Genomic DNA, 16,180 nt, shown 5'->3' on the forward strand with positions numbered 1-16,180 from the left:
AAGTAAAAGTTTCTTTACCATGATATTGTCAGATTTTTTATTTTTTAATGGATATTAAAACAGAAAGCGAGTCAGAAAATATACAAATTTATCGTGGGTATGCTGCGCTATGTATGACAATGCTAAATCAATAGCTTTTGCTTCAGCAGTAAAAATTGATGCATTATCTTGTAACCTCATACAAGATGTAAAATTATTTTCAAACACAGCCGCACCTACTTTGCAACCTTCTTTTGAACCGTCCGTATAAATATGTATAAAATCTTCATGATCTTCCTTAATTGCTAGAAACTTCTATTTGAAATATTCAGGTGCATTTGATGCTTTTTTTTTATTTGAAATGTTAATATTTATTTCCGGGGAATTATAAGTCCAAGGTGGAACATCCTCATCGTCATTTTGAAGGATAGTGTCTGGATTAATTTTAAGTTTGTCTAAATCATCTTTTAAACGAAGGCCTAATGGTTTAATTTCCTTTGGTTTGTTAACAAATTTTTCAGTATAACTTGGTTTGAAAATAATATTTTCCTATTAGATGAAATTCTAGTTGCATATTGAAGTGATAGCTTTTTACGACGAAGATAAAGCGATGGTTCCCCAGCTTCCGCATATAGACTTTCTACAGGTGAAGTGCGAAAAGCACCTAAAGCTAAACGTAAACCCTGGTGATGTATGGTATCTAGCATTTGAAGATATGATTTTCTTGCAGACCCATATACTACATAACCATAATCTAATTTTGATCGGATAAGACTTCTGTATAGTTTCAGTAATGTGGAAGAATTTGATCCCCAATTTGTACTTGATAAAACCTTAACCCATTGCTTCATGAGCATTTTGTGAAAAATGGCTGTTTTCATTGAAAAGTCTCCCGTTACAAGTTCAAATTGCTATAATACTAGAAAAACTGCTTCAACACTAATCAAACTTGGCACAAATGTTGACTGGACCATTGCCCTTGCAACAACATGCTCAGGCTTAAATTTTCTGTTACCATGGCAACGAGGGGACATCTCAAAATTGCCAAAAATCACTATTTTGCGTTGATTTTTTCCATCAAAATTGATTTCAAAGTGCTGCAACTTCTCAATGGATTGAGATAGAGTCAAATGCTTTTCAGCGTTGGTTACACGTTACCTTATGATCAATCTGGGGTCATTTACAGCCTCTAACAAGTCCAAAATTTTCTTGGCGATGAGGGGGACTCCGCCCCCCTTCAAACCCCCCCCCCAAACAGAAGGGGGCACATCCCCCTTCTGGCAACCCCCTGATGTATCTTTTGGTTGGGGACCGCGTCGAAAAAGAGGTCACTTTTTTAACAACATTTCTCAAACAAAAACAAGTGTTTGGGGCCTAAATAAGGCATTTTTTCATCATTTGAGACAACAAAAGGGGGGGGGTGAAAAAGGCGTTAAAAGGCGTGTATATGAAGTAATGGGTTAACAGAAAATGATGAAAATACTTGAAATTACCCTTAATCGCGTTTTTTCATGTTTAAACATGGTCTGTCATATAAATTTGAAGAAAAATTGTTGTTTTGTAGATTTTTTTATTTTTTTCATTAACCCATTGCTTCATGAGCATTTTGTGAAAAATGGCTGTTTTCATTGAAAAGTCTCCCGTTACAAGTTCAAATTGCTATAATACTATAAAAACTGCTTCAACACTAATCAAACTTGGCACAAATGTTGACTGGACCATTGCCCTTGCAACAACATGCTCAGGCTTAAATTTTCTGTTACCATGGCAACGAGGGGACATCTCAAAATTGCCAAAAATCACTATTTTGCGTTGATTTTTTCCATCAAAATTGATTTCAAAGTGCTGCAACTTCTCAATGGATTGAGATAGAGTCAAATGCTTTTCAGCGTTGGTTACACGTTACCTTATGATCAATCTGGGGTCATTTACAGCCTCTAACAAGTCCAAAATTTTCTTGGCGATGAGGGGGACTCCGCCCCCCTTCAAACCCCCCCAAACAGAAGGGGGCACATCCCCCTTCTGGCAACCCCCGATGTATCTTTTGGTTGGGGGCCGCGCCGAAAAAGAGGTCACTTTTTTTAACAACATTTCTCAAACAAAAACAAGTGTTTGGGGCCTAAATAAGGCATTTTTTCATCATTTGAGACAACAAAAGGGGGGGGGGGGGGAAAAAGGCGTTAAAAGGCGTGTATATGAAGTAATGGGTTAACAGAAAATGATGAAAATACTTGAAATTACCCTTAATCGCGTTTTTTCATGTTTAAACATGGTCTGTCATATAAATTTGAAGAAAAATTGTTGTTTTGTAGATTTTTTTATTTTTTTCATTAACCCATTGCTTCATGAGCATTTTGTGAAAAATGGCTGTTTTCATTGAAAAGTCTCCCGTTACAAGTTCAAATTGCTATAATACTATAAAAACTGCTTCAACACTAATCAAACTTGGCACAAATGTTGACTGGACCATTGCCCTTGCAACAACATGCTCAGACTTAAATTTTCTGTTACCATGGCAACGAGGGGACATCTCAAAATTGCCAAAAATCACTATTTTGCGTTGATTTTTTCCATCAAAATTGATTTCAAAGTGCTGCAACTTCTCAATGGATTGAGATAGAGTCAAATGCTTTTCAGCGTTGGTTACACGTTACCTTATGATCAATCTGGGGTCATTTACAGCCTCTAACAAGTCCAAAATTTTCTTGGCGATGAGGGGGACTCCGCCCCCCTTCAAACCCCCCCAAACAGAAGGGGGCACATCCCCCTTCTGGCAACCCCCTGATGTATCTTTTGGTTGGGGGACCGCGTCGAAAAAGAGGTCACTTTTTTTAACAACATTTCTCAAACAAAAACAAGTGTTTGGGGCCTAAATAAGGCATTTTTTCATCATTTGAGACAACAAAAGGGGGGGGGGGTGAAAAAGGCGTTAAAAGGCGTGTATATGAAGTAATGGGTTAAGTAAATTTAAAGCTTTTAGGCATTTAGTTTTCAAATGTTTAATATGCGGTATAAAAGAAAGTTTTTTATCAAATATAATTCCTAGAAACTAAGCTTCATCAACTACTGGAATTTTAGAACCAGATATGTAAAGTTCAGGGTCATTATGTTGTTTTCGCAATCGGCAGAAATGAACACATTGAGTTTTTGACTTTGAAAATTTAAACCTATTTTCTATTGCCCACTTCTGAATTTTATCTAAATTTTGTTGGAGTTGCCGTTCAATTGTTCTCATACTTTTCGATCGATAGCAGATAAGAAAATCGTCTACATATAGAGAACAATATATGCCTGGTGTAAGAGCGCTAGCAATATTGTTTATTTTAAGGCCAAAAAGTGTAACAGAAAGTATGCTTCCTTGAGGAACACCTTGTCCTTGTTGGTGGTCTTGAGAAAAAGTTAAACCAAGTCTTACTTTAAAGTGCCTATCGTTTAAAAATCCTGAAATGAAAAGAGGAAGTCTGCCATTAAGTCCAGCATCCTTCAGATCTTTTAGGATACCATATTTCCAAGTAGTGTCATAAGCCTTCTCAAGATCAAAGAAAATTGATACCAGGTGTTGTTTATTTACAAAGGCTTCTCTAATAAAAGTCTCAAGTCGTACAAGATGATCGTTTGTACTTTGCTGTTTACGAAAACCTGACTGAAAATTAGTGATAATTCCATTATTTTCTAGATACCAAACTAACCGATTATTTATCATTCTCTCGAATGTTTTGCAGAGGCAACTTGTAAGTGAAATTGGACGATAATTTGTAGGGTCAGTTGAATCTTTTCCAGGTTTAGGGATAGGAATAATCAACGCATTCTTCCAAGTGTTGGGAAATTCCCCAGATACCCAAATTTTGTTAAAAATTTCAAGAAGCAAGTCCAAGGATTGGGGTGGTAAATGTTTAAGAAACTGGTAGTAAATTTCGTCCGGGCCTGCAGCACTATCTTTTGCAGTTTTGATTGAATAAATTAAGTCATCAATAGAGAAAAGGGAATTATAGTCTTCGTCGTTTGTTGAAGTAAAATTAATATACTCTTTCTCAGCTTTACATTTATGTTGTTGAAATGTATTTGTATAATTGCTTGAAGAAGAGTTCTTTTCAAACGTTTTAGCCAAAGTTTCTGCAATATCTGTTTTTGTTTTGGCATATTGGCCATCACCAGTTTTTAAATGAACAGTTGGACTCTTTTTATACTTACCACTTATTTTTCGTACTGCATCCCAGACTTTCCTAATAGGAGTATTTGAGTTAATATTTGAAACATAAGATTGCCATGATTGGCGTTTAGATTGACGCACTGATCTTCTAGCTTTGGCTCTAAATATTCTATAATTTTTCAAGGTTTTCTGTTGTAGGGCTATGTTCAAACTTTTTGAGTGAAGCTTTACGTATACGAACGGCTTTTTTACATTCATCGTTAAACCATGGTTTTTTGATTTTGTTACTTTTATTATTTTTTTGTAATGGAATAACTTTGCAAGCAATCGTATGTAATGCTGAAGAGAAAGTTTCAGCTATATCATCAGAGGTGAAATCAAATTCATTTTTGTTAGATCAATAGAACAGAGCCTAGTAAATGTTTCCCAATCTCCTTTCTTAAATTTAAAAATTTTACGTCCTTCATCTGGTATAGAGTCATTTGATGTAAGTAACAATGGATAATGATCACTGCCGTACTGGTCATCTAAAACTTTCCAATCGAAGTCCAAGTATATAGCAGAGTGGACAATCGAGAGGTCGATGCAAGAAAACGTACCTGTAGCTGGATGTAAATATGTAGGTGACCGATTGTTTAATAAACAAAGCTGAAAGTTATCTATCAATTTTTCAGTTATGTTACCCTTATTATTTGTAGAAGTACTGCCCCACATAGGATTGTGAGCATTAAAGTCGCCTAACAAAAGGAAAGGCGATGGTAATTGCCGAACAATACTTTCAAGTTCATCACTTGTTACCGTTGAATTTGGAGGAAGGTACAAAGAACAAATTGTTAGTGGTCGATGTAAGGTCACCTGCACAGCTAAAGCTTGTAATCTTGTGTTTAGTTTTAAATCTTTTTGAGGAATGCAATTTGCGATAGCAATGCTTGTACCACCTGATGTTCTGGCGTTACTAGTGCATATATAATTATAACGTGTATAATCTTTTATAGAGATATTATCTTTAGGAGATAACAGAGTCTCCTGAAGACATAATACATTTGGAGAGAAATTTGGTAATAGTAAAAGTAGATCATTATAATTTGACTTAAGACCTCGGCAATTCCATTGTAGGATAGAATGACTTCTATTATCCATTTTAAAGAATATTCATATCATTTAGGAAACTTTATTGGACTTCTACTATTCGGAGTTGGAGGAGGGGAGAGGTAAAGATCCTCATCCTCCATCAATTGGGTGTCGTGAAGTGGATCGAACCGATTTTCTGTGTTGATCGGGTTCCGCATTGCTTTTTTCAACCAATCTGTGATGACAATTCGCTCTTTAGGCGATTGTTTTTGAATAACTTTCTCAGAAGATGCTATTTTGAATGTTTGCGGGTTTGCTTCTTTGGAGAGAAGACTTTAATGGTGACTGAGTCTGCACAGAGATAGACTGCTTACTTTGTGAAGCTGTATGCTTTGTAGGTAATGGTAACTTAATTGGGGGGGGGGGGGGCATTGACATAAGTTGACCTGTACTGCAGAGTCAACCATCTTAACAGAACTTTGTAACTGCAGCTGAATACGACAGTTGTTTTGGTCCTTGTGATTCAACAAGCTTTCGTGCATCTTGAAAGGAAATATTTTGCGTATACTTCTGACGAAGAATTTCTTTTTCCTTTAACCACAAGGGGCATGACCGGGAGGTTGCGTAATGCTCTCCTCCACAATTTGCACATTTAACAGGAACGTTACAAGTCTCATTTTTGTCATGGTTTGAGCTACATCTGCGGCAAATAGTCTGTCTAACGCAATTTGATTCATGATGACCAAATTTGAAGCATTTGTAACATTGCATTGGTTTGGAATGTAAACCGCAACGCGAACGTTAAGGTAACCTACTCGTATCGATGATGGGAGAATGGGTGTGGAGAATGTTAGAATAAGGCTATTCGTTGGCAGTCGTTTACCATCTCTTGTAGACTGAATGCGCTTGACATTTGACACCTGCTGTGATTTTAACTCTTCAGCAATATCTGCTTCTAGCATTCCAGCAAGGTCAGAACATCTGATGACGCCCTTGCTGGAGTTTAGAGACTGGTGTGGTGTGGAAGTTGTGTCAATGTTAAAAAAGCTGGTACATTTCAGAATAATGTCCGATTGTTGTTTTCCGCTCTACCTCTATCAAGAGTCCTCCATTGCGGAGTTTCTTGACAGATTTAGGTGTTCCAATTAAAGCCGAAAGTTGTTTTTCTATAATGAAAGGGCTAGGTTCAGTAAGTGATTTGGATCCGTTTGATTTGATTATTAGAAAACGGGGAAAACTTCCATCAAATGAAATGTTGCCACTTGAATCATCTTGCGATTTTCTTTTTTTTGTTTGTATATCCATGATTAAAGGTATTAAAATTCGTCTCCCGGGTTCCCCAGCCACCTCGGACTCCAACATGGGGATGTGCGATGGAGACGGATATCCAGTCTCCGCACATCAAGGATACCAGAGAGATATACTCGCATAAATTGCAAATATTTACAACCTACACAATTAGCCCATTAGCCACCGCCTTCTTGGATATGTTATACTGTATTTATAATGCATTTATGAAATATTGTTTTAACATAACGGCACCCATCATAGCAGTTTCAGTAGGAATTAAAGGTATACTAGAAACACAAGTAGGAATAAAAATTTAAACTCAGATTTTTTTTTAAATAATTTGTGTGAATTGGATTGTATTCATTTCGGGACTGTGTAAGTTCAATGAAATTTTCAAGTTTTTAAGAAATATATATCCAAGGGCAAGGCATGACCAGCCGATTGACCAAAGCCGGGCTCACTTGGTCACCCGTCTACCCTAAAGCAGAGGCCAAAGCAGTGTGTTAGGAGTACTGGAGATCTCTGGGTATCCTTCAACTACCAGGACCCTCCTTTCTAGGTTACGGGACGCTGCCCACGGCAAACAGGCAGTCTGGGTGTTGGCCATATGTCCGTCATACAGGCGCACAGCAGCGGACACATGTTACTCCTCCTCACCACGTAGAGGTACCCAAAAGAGGAGGAATATTGAAAATAATGATGTTTTAGATCTATATAAAAATTGCAAAACTAATTTATCGTATGAAATTTACCTCGACCTTTTACCACGTAGTTTAAGAATGTATATTTCCAAAATAAGATTATCAGCCCATTTTTTCAGAATACAAACTGGAAAATATAGTAGACATAGATTACCACGAAACGAGAGATATTGTCAGTGCTGTAATACCCTTGATATCGGAGATGAATATCATATGTTCTGGTTTGTCCTTGTTATAACAATATTCGTAAGACATATATAAAAAAAATATTTTATGTTAGACCATCGATGTTCAAATTTACCCAGTTATTGCAAACTTCAAACAAGCTTTTATTAATGAATAATAATTTAGCATGATACATTAAAGAAAGTTTGGCAATCAGAAATACTCTCTTAAATATTTAATTTTTTAAACATCCTCTTGGAAAATATTTTTTTTTTTACAATTTTCATATATTATAACATCATGTTTGTTTGTGTAATCATGCATTGTTCTTAAATAATAAAGGTATTTACTCTTATTTGATACATTATCATATGATATTTGTGTGTTAACATGTATAATTTTTAATGATACTGTTCTCTATCTAGAAAGAAACTGCTCAATAAGTATTTAGTTTTGCTGCTGGTTAACATCTATCCTTCGCCTTTATCGGGAGAGAGTTTTACTTTTAGTGGGATGGTTAGACCCACTGGGTAAAATATGGTATACAATATCCTGTGAGGTTGCCAGTAGAATTTCTATTACTGCTATGATTGAGAAAATATTTACTTATTACTCATAACATTATTTTTGTAAACAATGTACATTCTATTACATATTCTAAGTATCATATTGTACTTTGTGTTACCATGATCACGTGACATGATAATTGTTTTATTTATCTATATGCATGACCATGTACTATGTACAAGTCTAAATAAAACGTATGTTCTGTTCTGTTCTGTTCATATAGAGTATTTATGAAAAGTATCGCTGTCATCTTCAAACAATAACAGTAACAACATCGGACACGGTACATAATTTTTCGGTAATTAAATCTGGAAACAAAGCGATCACTCGTAAGCATTAATAACAACAAAATAGTTAATAAAAAAACACCCAAGCGTAATTATCACGTTTGTCTCATAACCTGCATGACTGTTGAAAATTTTTACAAGTATAACAGTCAGAAAGTTGATCTGCGCCAATTAGTCTGGCTTCGAATAATAGGTGTGAATTATTTTCATAATTGTTTAATCGGTGCCAAAATTTTATTTCGAAAAATAGGAGGTATTCGGAATACCTTCGAATCTATATTGATTCACATAGAGATAAAAACGGGACCGCCGATCTACCGATCTACGGATAATGCCGGGTATTCGAATAAAAGGTTGTCGAATAACCGGGGTCGGACTGTAGTTACATAATCAAAGTATGATGCCATAATAAACTATCTACGGAACACAATGCTGTTGGCACATTTTCTAATCTGTCAACACCACACGGTGTTGCGTTTGAACAATCGTGATTCTTATTTTGTGCACAATGGCCCAATGGTAAAATCTCAATGGCACGATGGTGAAATCGACGATGGTGAAAACGCGATGTTATATCGCGTTATTCATCATCGTACCATCGCGATTTCACCATCGTACCATCGCGTTGTCACCTTTGTACCATCGCGCTATCGCACTATCGCGGTTCGGCATCTTTCATAGCAGGTAAAGTCGAGATAATAAAAATACGATTGTCTGAACAGAACAACATAGCACCAGATAAGTTGGTGCCCGGGTATTTTCAGATACACCCCAAAACCAATACCAAACCTTAGATTGATTAGTACATCATTTTTTTTATCTATTGAAATAATTCGCAATTAGTTACTACAAGCATTTTTTTTTTCTGAAAAAATTATAAATCTTCTATTTCTTTCTTTTTCCAAAGGGATAGTCCAGCCCATCATGATCCCCCGGGCTTCCCATTTTTGTGAAAATTTAAATAAGCCATTTTTTCAAACATTAAATAGATACCCAAACACGGAAGTTTAAAAATACTTTTTTTACCACGGGCACTTTAAAAACTTTGTTACATAAATGGGAGAATACTGAAAGATAAATCTTTAACCTAGGGTCTTTGCTAAAATTACTTATTTATTACTTAGTGGCATGATTTTAAAACTATTAAAGTTATTAACATGAAACGTGGACTAGTTGATAACATTGTCTATTGAAAAATGTTAGTCAAGATGCATTACCTAATTATCTTTAAAGCAAACTCTTATATCCTTTTTTAACTTACAATATATTTGAATAAAAAAGAGTTACTAATAACAGACGAGCGTTATCACCGCATTCCATTCACTTGTTTTAAGTGTTTGCACTAGTTATGCACGATTAAAATATTATTTACCTGTGTCAGACCGCCCAAATATCTCCAGTCTGTTGACAAGGTATGGATGTCTTAGATCAATTTGCCACCAGGAAGGTGAAGTGCCATCTGTTACACTGCAGCACTGACATGAATCTATAGAATAGTTGGACTTGCCATCTATTGCGTTATATGATCCGAATGAAGTATTATCACTGAGATAAAGGCTTGACTGATATGTCAGGACTTTGTCTCTTATATCATCCAAAATATTTACACCTAAACGAAAATGCAAACAAATAAAACATGTATAAGTATCTGTATACTTTGTTATACGTAGTAAATGTGTAAATCATATACAATTAGTTAAACATGACATCCAATTAAGGAGTTATTGTTAATTAGATTTAATTGTCATAACGTATTTGATTATTTTGATTATAAACACTATTAATGACACCGGTACTTTAAAGTTTGATTAATTTATTGATTTCATCATCACTTTGAAACTCGGGATCAAATACTCAACTTTCGAATATCAATTTAAAATTTTGTTCTTTGCTGCATACCTTGTAACTAACAGTATTATGATACTTGTATTGTAAACCCATCATTGTCATTTATTTCTTACAGTTTTTCCCCAAGCTCTTTGTATATTAAGTTCTTTAAATCTAACCTATTGATACCATTTCAGGAAAACGGTATTGCAATTAACCAATGACACATGTTTTGATAAATATGAGTCATCGAAGTGTTTTGAGAATTGTCAAGGTGTGTCATAAATGTACAGCAGGAACAGGACTCGAACCTCCGACTCCGACTGAGCTATTCGGCCGCTTACACATCTTCTCCCCTTAACAGTGAACAGTTCCAAACTGAGACATACTCCCCGCTATATTTAATTATTCCCAGGGTTACTGAGTATTGTGAATCAAACATTAAATTATATGATGTCACGGTCAAAAATATGGTTCCAAATGTCACAAATGTGAAGCCAGCCTCGTCGGGGCTCAAGCTAGGGACCCTTGGAATACCCATACCTCCTGAACTATCCGGTCATCACTTTACCTATTACCAGATCTACACGCCTTTCTATGCCTCTTCACCCCCCCCCCCACTTTTGTTGTCTCAAATGGTGAAAAAATGCCTATTTAGGCCCTTCTACACTTGTATCTCTTTGAGAAGTGTTGTTCACAAAAGCGAAAACTTTTTCGGCGCCGCCCCCTATGCAAAAGATACATCAAGTGGGTGCCAGAGAGGGATGTGCCCCTGATGTTTATGGGTTTGAATGGTGCGGTAGCCCCCCTTATCGCCAAAAAAAGTTTTGCTTTGTGAGAGGCTAAAAATGACCCAAGGTCGAAATTAAGGTAATGTGTAACCAACGCTGAAAAACATTTGACTCTATCTCAATCAATTGAGAAGTTGCAGCACTTTGAAATCAATTTTGATGGAAAAAATCAACAAAAAATAGAGATTTTGGGCAATTTTGAGATGTCCCCTCGTTGCCATGGTAACAGGAAATTTTAGACTAAATACATGTATGTTGTTACAAAGGCAATGGCTCCGTCAATATTTGTGCCAAGTTTGATTAGTATTAAAGCAGATTCTACAGTTTGTATCAATTTGAACTTGTAACGGGAGAAATTTCAATGAAAACAGCCATTGTTTACAAAATTCTCAGGCGGTAATGGGTTAACAGTGATAAATACTAGACCATGATAAATCTTTTAGGCAAACAGAAGACAATTATCGTCTTATGTGTATTTGTGTGATTGCTGCGGTTTTGTCTTGTATTTTTATATGTAAATGTTTGGAATACATTTTTTATGGTTTTTATTCGGATTCTTTTCATACACATGTCGAAATTTCCAATGAATGTTCTTGTTATAAATGATGCCTGCATTTGTTTGATTGTATAAATAATGCTTGCATTTGTTTGATTGTTTAAACTTTAGATTTCCGAAACGTTGATTTCTCTGCCAAAGAACCAATGTTTATATAAACTCTTTTTTACTTTAAGTAAATCTTAAAGTAAAACAGTAATCTGTTTTATCCTTCCTGGAATTAAACAATTGACACTATATGTATTGATCAGAAATGAACTTGCATAAATCGACTAACAGTCATTATCACACCAGGCACTTACGCTGCAGTTCCAAATTGTGGAGTATTAAAACAAAGAGCGAAACATTACTGAGATAAAGTGAATGGCCGAATTGAACGGATAATATATGCCTGTTTATGTTTTTGTTTTCTTATTAATTTAAATGGTTAGAGATATTGTCTTGTTACTTTTGTAAAATACCATATGGAAATAAATGACATGGAAATAAATAAATGAATAAATATATATTATGATAAATAATAATGAATTGGAAGACCAAAACGATAAATAAGCAACACTTTCAATTATGCGTTTAAAACGGCCTCCCGCTCTATTCAGAATCGCAGCCAATACACCATCGCATAAGTTGCTGAACGTGAAAATGTGGCAATAATTTAACAAGAAGTATATTTACATTTAGTTTTAAGTTTTGCGGTCGAATGAAATTTAGGAGCTTAAGGCTAAATTCTTTATAATGAAATTCTATGTTTCAAAAAATTATCATTAGATTTATAGAAATAAGATTGATCTTTTAAGAAGTATGAAGGTCTAATTGTACATCAAAAGCATTCAATGTAACAATAGAATAAAATTAATTTTCGCAAACTGCAATAATTGTATCTAATCACCAATCACACAGTGTATCATACCTTTCATTAGGAACTATATTTGTATATTTTTACCTTTCAAATTAAGTATGTTTTATGTATTTAAATAGTACATACTTGGTGCTTCAAACAGTTCTACTTCACATATTGTCAGGTAACTTGCATAGAAACGTCTGATAATCAGATAACGAAACGATACCGGTGGTTGTTGAAGAAGTTTAAACATGGCACCAGAGGTAGGATTCCCATTGTAAACTAAAGATCCATTTGATGTTTCCATTGACGTGTTGCTAACAAATATGTATATATTTTGAAATTGCTCCGAATGCCCTACAAGGTTACAAGAAGTTTTATAGTAAAATGGTATGTTCAAATATGATTGTTTGATGATATTACATTTCATGAATTAGAGGATGAAAATTAACATAAAATCAAACTAACGTTTGCTATATCTAACGTGTTTTATTTTTATCAAATCCTCACGTTTTCCTAGCAACTTCTGACAAATATATCAATAAACTGACACAACTTAAATTTAATGGTATCAATTAAGTGTCGATGACTTTTTGCTAAACATTTAAACATTTAACAAGATTTTTTAAGTATCATCTATATAAAATGCAAAACGATCATAAAAATTTTATCGGAATTTAAACTCAAATTTTTTAAAAACTCATAAAAATCCAGGTGACAACTGGACAAAAAATAAAAACATTAAGATAATCAAAAATCAAGGGTTTTTGTTCTTGGTTTTGACGACTGTTCTTATGATTTTAAAAACGTGTGGATTGCTTTAAATAAATAAATCAATACATAAATAACTCTATAAATTGAAAGTATTTTTACCTGATGTTACCGATTTGAACAAGATTGTTTTTCATTTACAACTTTTCACACCGTGTAGCCAGATGTCAACGCGGAAATGATAATAATCAACACACTACTAATACTAGGCAAACCTATAAGTGGGAATCCTTCTGAATTACTGATTTTTTTACATTTAGTATCATAGTGAATGACAATGACTGCATAATGACCCAATTATTGCACTTGATGTCAAACATTGTAGCAGATTCAAAATGTTTTGTAACAAAAAGTTTCTTGTAGTTAACAATTGGCATAACGTAACACTTACAATGTATCTAGCAAATGTTACACCTTATTTCCTATCGTTCGTTGCCGATGTCAAATCATGTTGATGGATAATCGAAAAGATTTCATTCAGGTAAGCGTGTTTTGATATTTTATGTTAGAATCTATTAATAGTCCCGCGCATCAATGAAAACATGTTAGTATTTATGAATGCTTACAAGTACTTATCATGTCAGTTTTTTTATCTTAAAAAATGAGGATGGTACTTATGTAAGTTTATGTATCGTTGCTTTACTTAAGCTGACCAGTCTGCATTCTGTTCATTAAAAAGACCGTTGTAGATTGGTATGGCTCACTTTACTGATACACTGTGTACTAGTAATTATATATCGTTATATTAGCATAATATAGTATAATGGGAATTAACTTGAAAGTGAATGAAGTGATAAATATTTTGACGTATGTGGGTTTTGTCTGCCATAAAGAAACGCTGTCTATAACCTTTATTTAATGTGCTTATTATGTGCTTTTTCTGTGCTTTTAATTGATAAAGATGTGTATATACACAGGGTGAGTGGGATCCCAATCTCAATAAGTGGACACTATTAGAGCATTAGGTATACATCCCTTCCGCCGATGAAATGACGGGATCGGGGACACTCCAAGCCCCATCCCTATCATTATTTTTGGGTGTGATGGGGGTAGGGGGTGACCCGGTACCCAGGTGGCATTCATTGTTGCCGTCGAGGTGCTCTGATTGAGTCGGTTCTGAAACATGACTGATTCCTCGTTTCATTTATTGTTAATTTTGTTTATTAGGTTAAATGCAAAAAGATATTCGCTTGCAAATAATTTGAAAAATATCAAAACCTAAGAAATGACTCATCTTTAGCATTATCATTTCCGTGTTGACATTTTCTAGATAAGTTGCACGACAGTTTATTTAATCTTTAAATTAATTGAAACCATGGAAACGTTTGATTTAAGTGTTTATATTTTAGTGTTCAATACATAACATGCGAGGTTGGTGCTTGCAATTAGAAACAAATTATTATGTATACAGCGGTAAAACATTCATTTCATTACCAGACTTACCACACTATCATAACAATTAAGTTTCTCAAGTGGTAAGCGTTGTATTGTGTATGATTTTGTTACAAATGTTAAAAAAATAACGAATTTAAGTCACAAGTGTATTAACAATTATTGAATGTAAAAATAAGAGAGATTAATCTTGATTGATCAAATTGCTTGTATGATAAACCTTTAAGGGACTCCACTGAGGTTTTGTGTTGACAGGGAGGGACAGGAAATAAGTTCTTGAAACATTTCTACTATTTGACGAAGATATAGACTGATAACTTCATTGAAAAATTTATCCCTCTTTTTTCACAAATAATTATTTTATTGCGCAAAAATGCCAAAAATTGAAAAACGGGCTAAATTCAATTTAACTCTGGGCCTATATTTCACATGAGCAAAGCCTTTTAAGAGGCTTTGTCTGCGGATAGTATGTCTCTATATACCTATATGAGTGCCGGAACATATAAGTTAATTATTTCATAATTATGTTTTTCTTAGTCTTCATTCTCTATTCTTGCATATAAACTGCACAGACAGCTATACATTTATGCAGAAGAAAACATTCAACAACGGATAAAATAACGCGGGCTTAAGAATTTATTGTTCGTGATTCAGGGTACCAGTAAAAAAAGCTTACCATTAAACATAATTAGTTAGGACTAGAAAAGCTTGAAGAAACCGATGTCTTTTCACACACAAAAAAAAGCAAAAACAAAAAAAAAAAAAAACAAGTACTGAAACGCTTAATTGCCACATGAGAGAATTACTCTAATGTAGAAACCCTCAGACTTGTAAAACCCCGGGCTTTAAATTTACATTAAAATATATATCATTTATACATCTGGGTGTCAGGTGAGAAAAAATATTTTGAAAGTGTCGTAAAAATCAACTACTACCGTCTGAACGTCCAGTTATTTGTATGTTTTTAATGGTGTAAACTGATCCCAAGTCGATTTGAAGCCATGGATGCTCTTCATACGATGTTCCCGCACAACATCTGCATGTATTAGGATCTCCATTTGCATTATTGTCAATAGCATTGTTGCTTTTCCAAGAAGTTACACTGGTGCCATAAGTACTTGTAGAGGACATTAATGTGGTCACCTCTGTCTTTATTGATTGAATAAGATTGGTTTCTTCCGCTGTATAAAAAAAATCATCATACTATTGTACAATCATCATCATAATCTTCATCATTATCATTATACTCATCAACAAACTCATCATTATCAGTATATATCATCAGCGTCATAATCACCATAATCAGGAAAAATAATCATAATCATAAAAAACATCCCCATAATTATCATTATTATTATTATGCCATCATTATAATTATTATCATAATTAGTTTAACACAAAAAATAAAATAAAAAAACAACAGATTACTAATTTGGTACGCTTGATAATAAATGGATTAATATCATTTGACAATTATCTTTTGTTTATTTCTTAACTACGTATTTTGTTGACACTTTTACTTTACCAAAAAGTTTATAATATAAATCCTCTAATGCTGTTTAATCCGTCATAATAATCCTGAGAAATTGTTTCTTGTTTCATTATATTTGTCGTAGATTACTAGTATATATTGTCCTCAACAGACATGTAACGAATATATAGATTTAATTCACCTGCAAACAATAAAATTGTTTGGTTTTTATTCAGATTGAGGAACTGCACTATCCTTCTTTATTCATTTATTCACCAAATTTCAAGTCGATGTTTCCCTTTGGAAAAAATAACCTTAACC

Source organism: Ruditapes philippinarum, unplaced genomic scaffold (genome assembly GCF_026571515.1).
Source record: "Ruditapes philippinarum isolate M1 unplaced genomic scaffold, ASM2657151v2 ctg7112_1_1_1_1, whole genome shotgun sequence".
NCBI classification, from domain to species: Eukaryota; Metazoa; Mollusca; class Bivalvia; order Venerida; family Veneridae; genus Ruditapes; species Ruditapes philippinarum.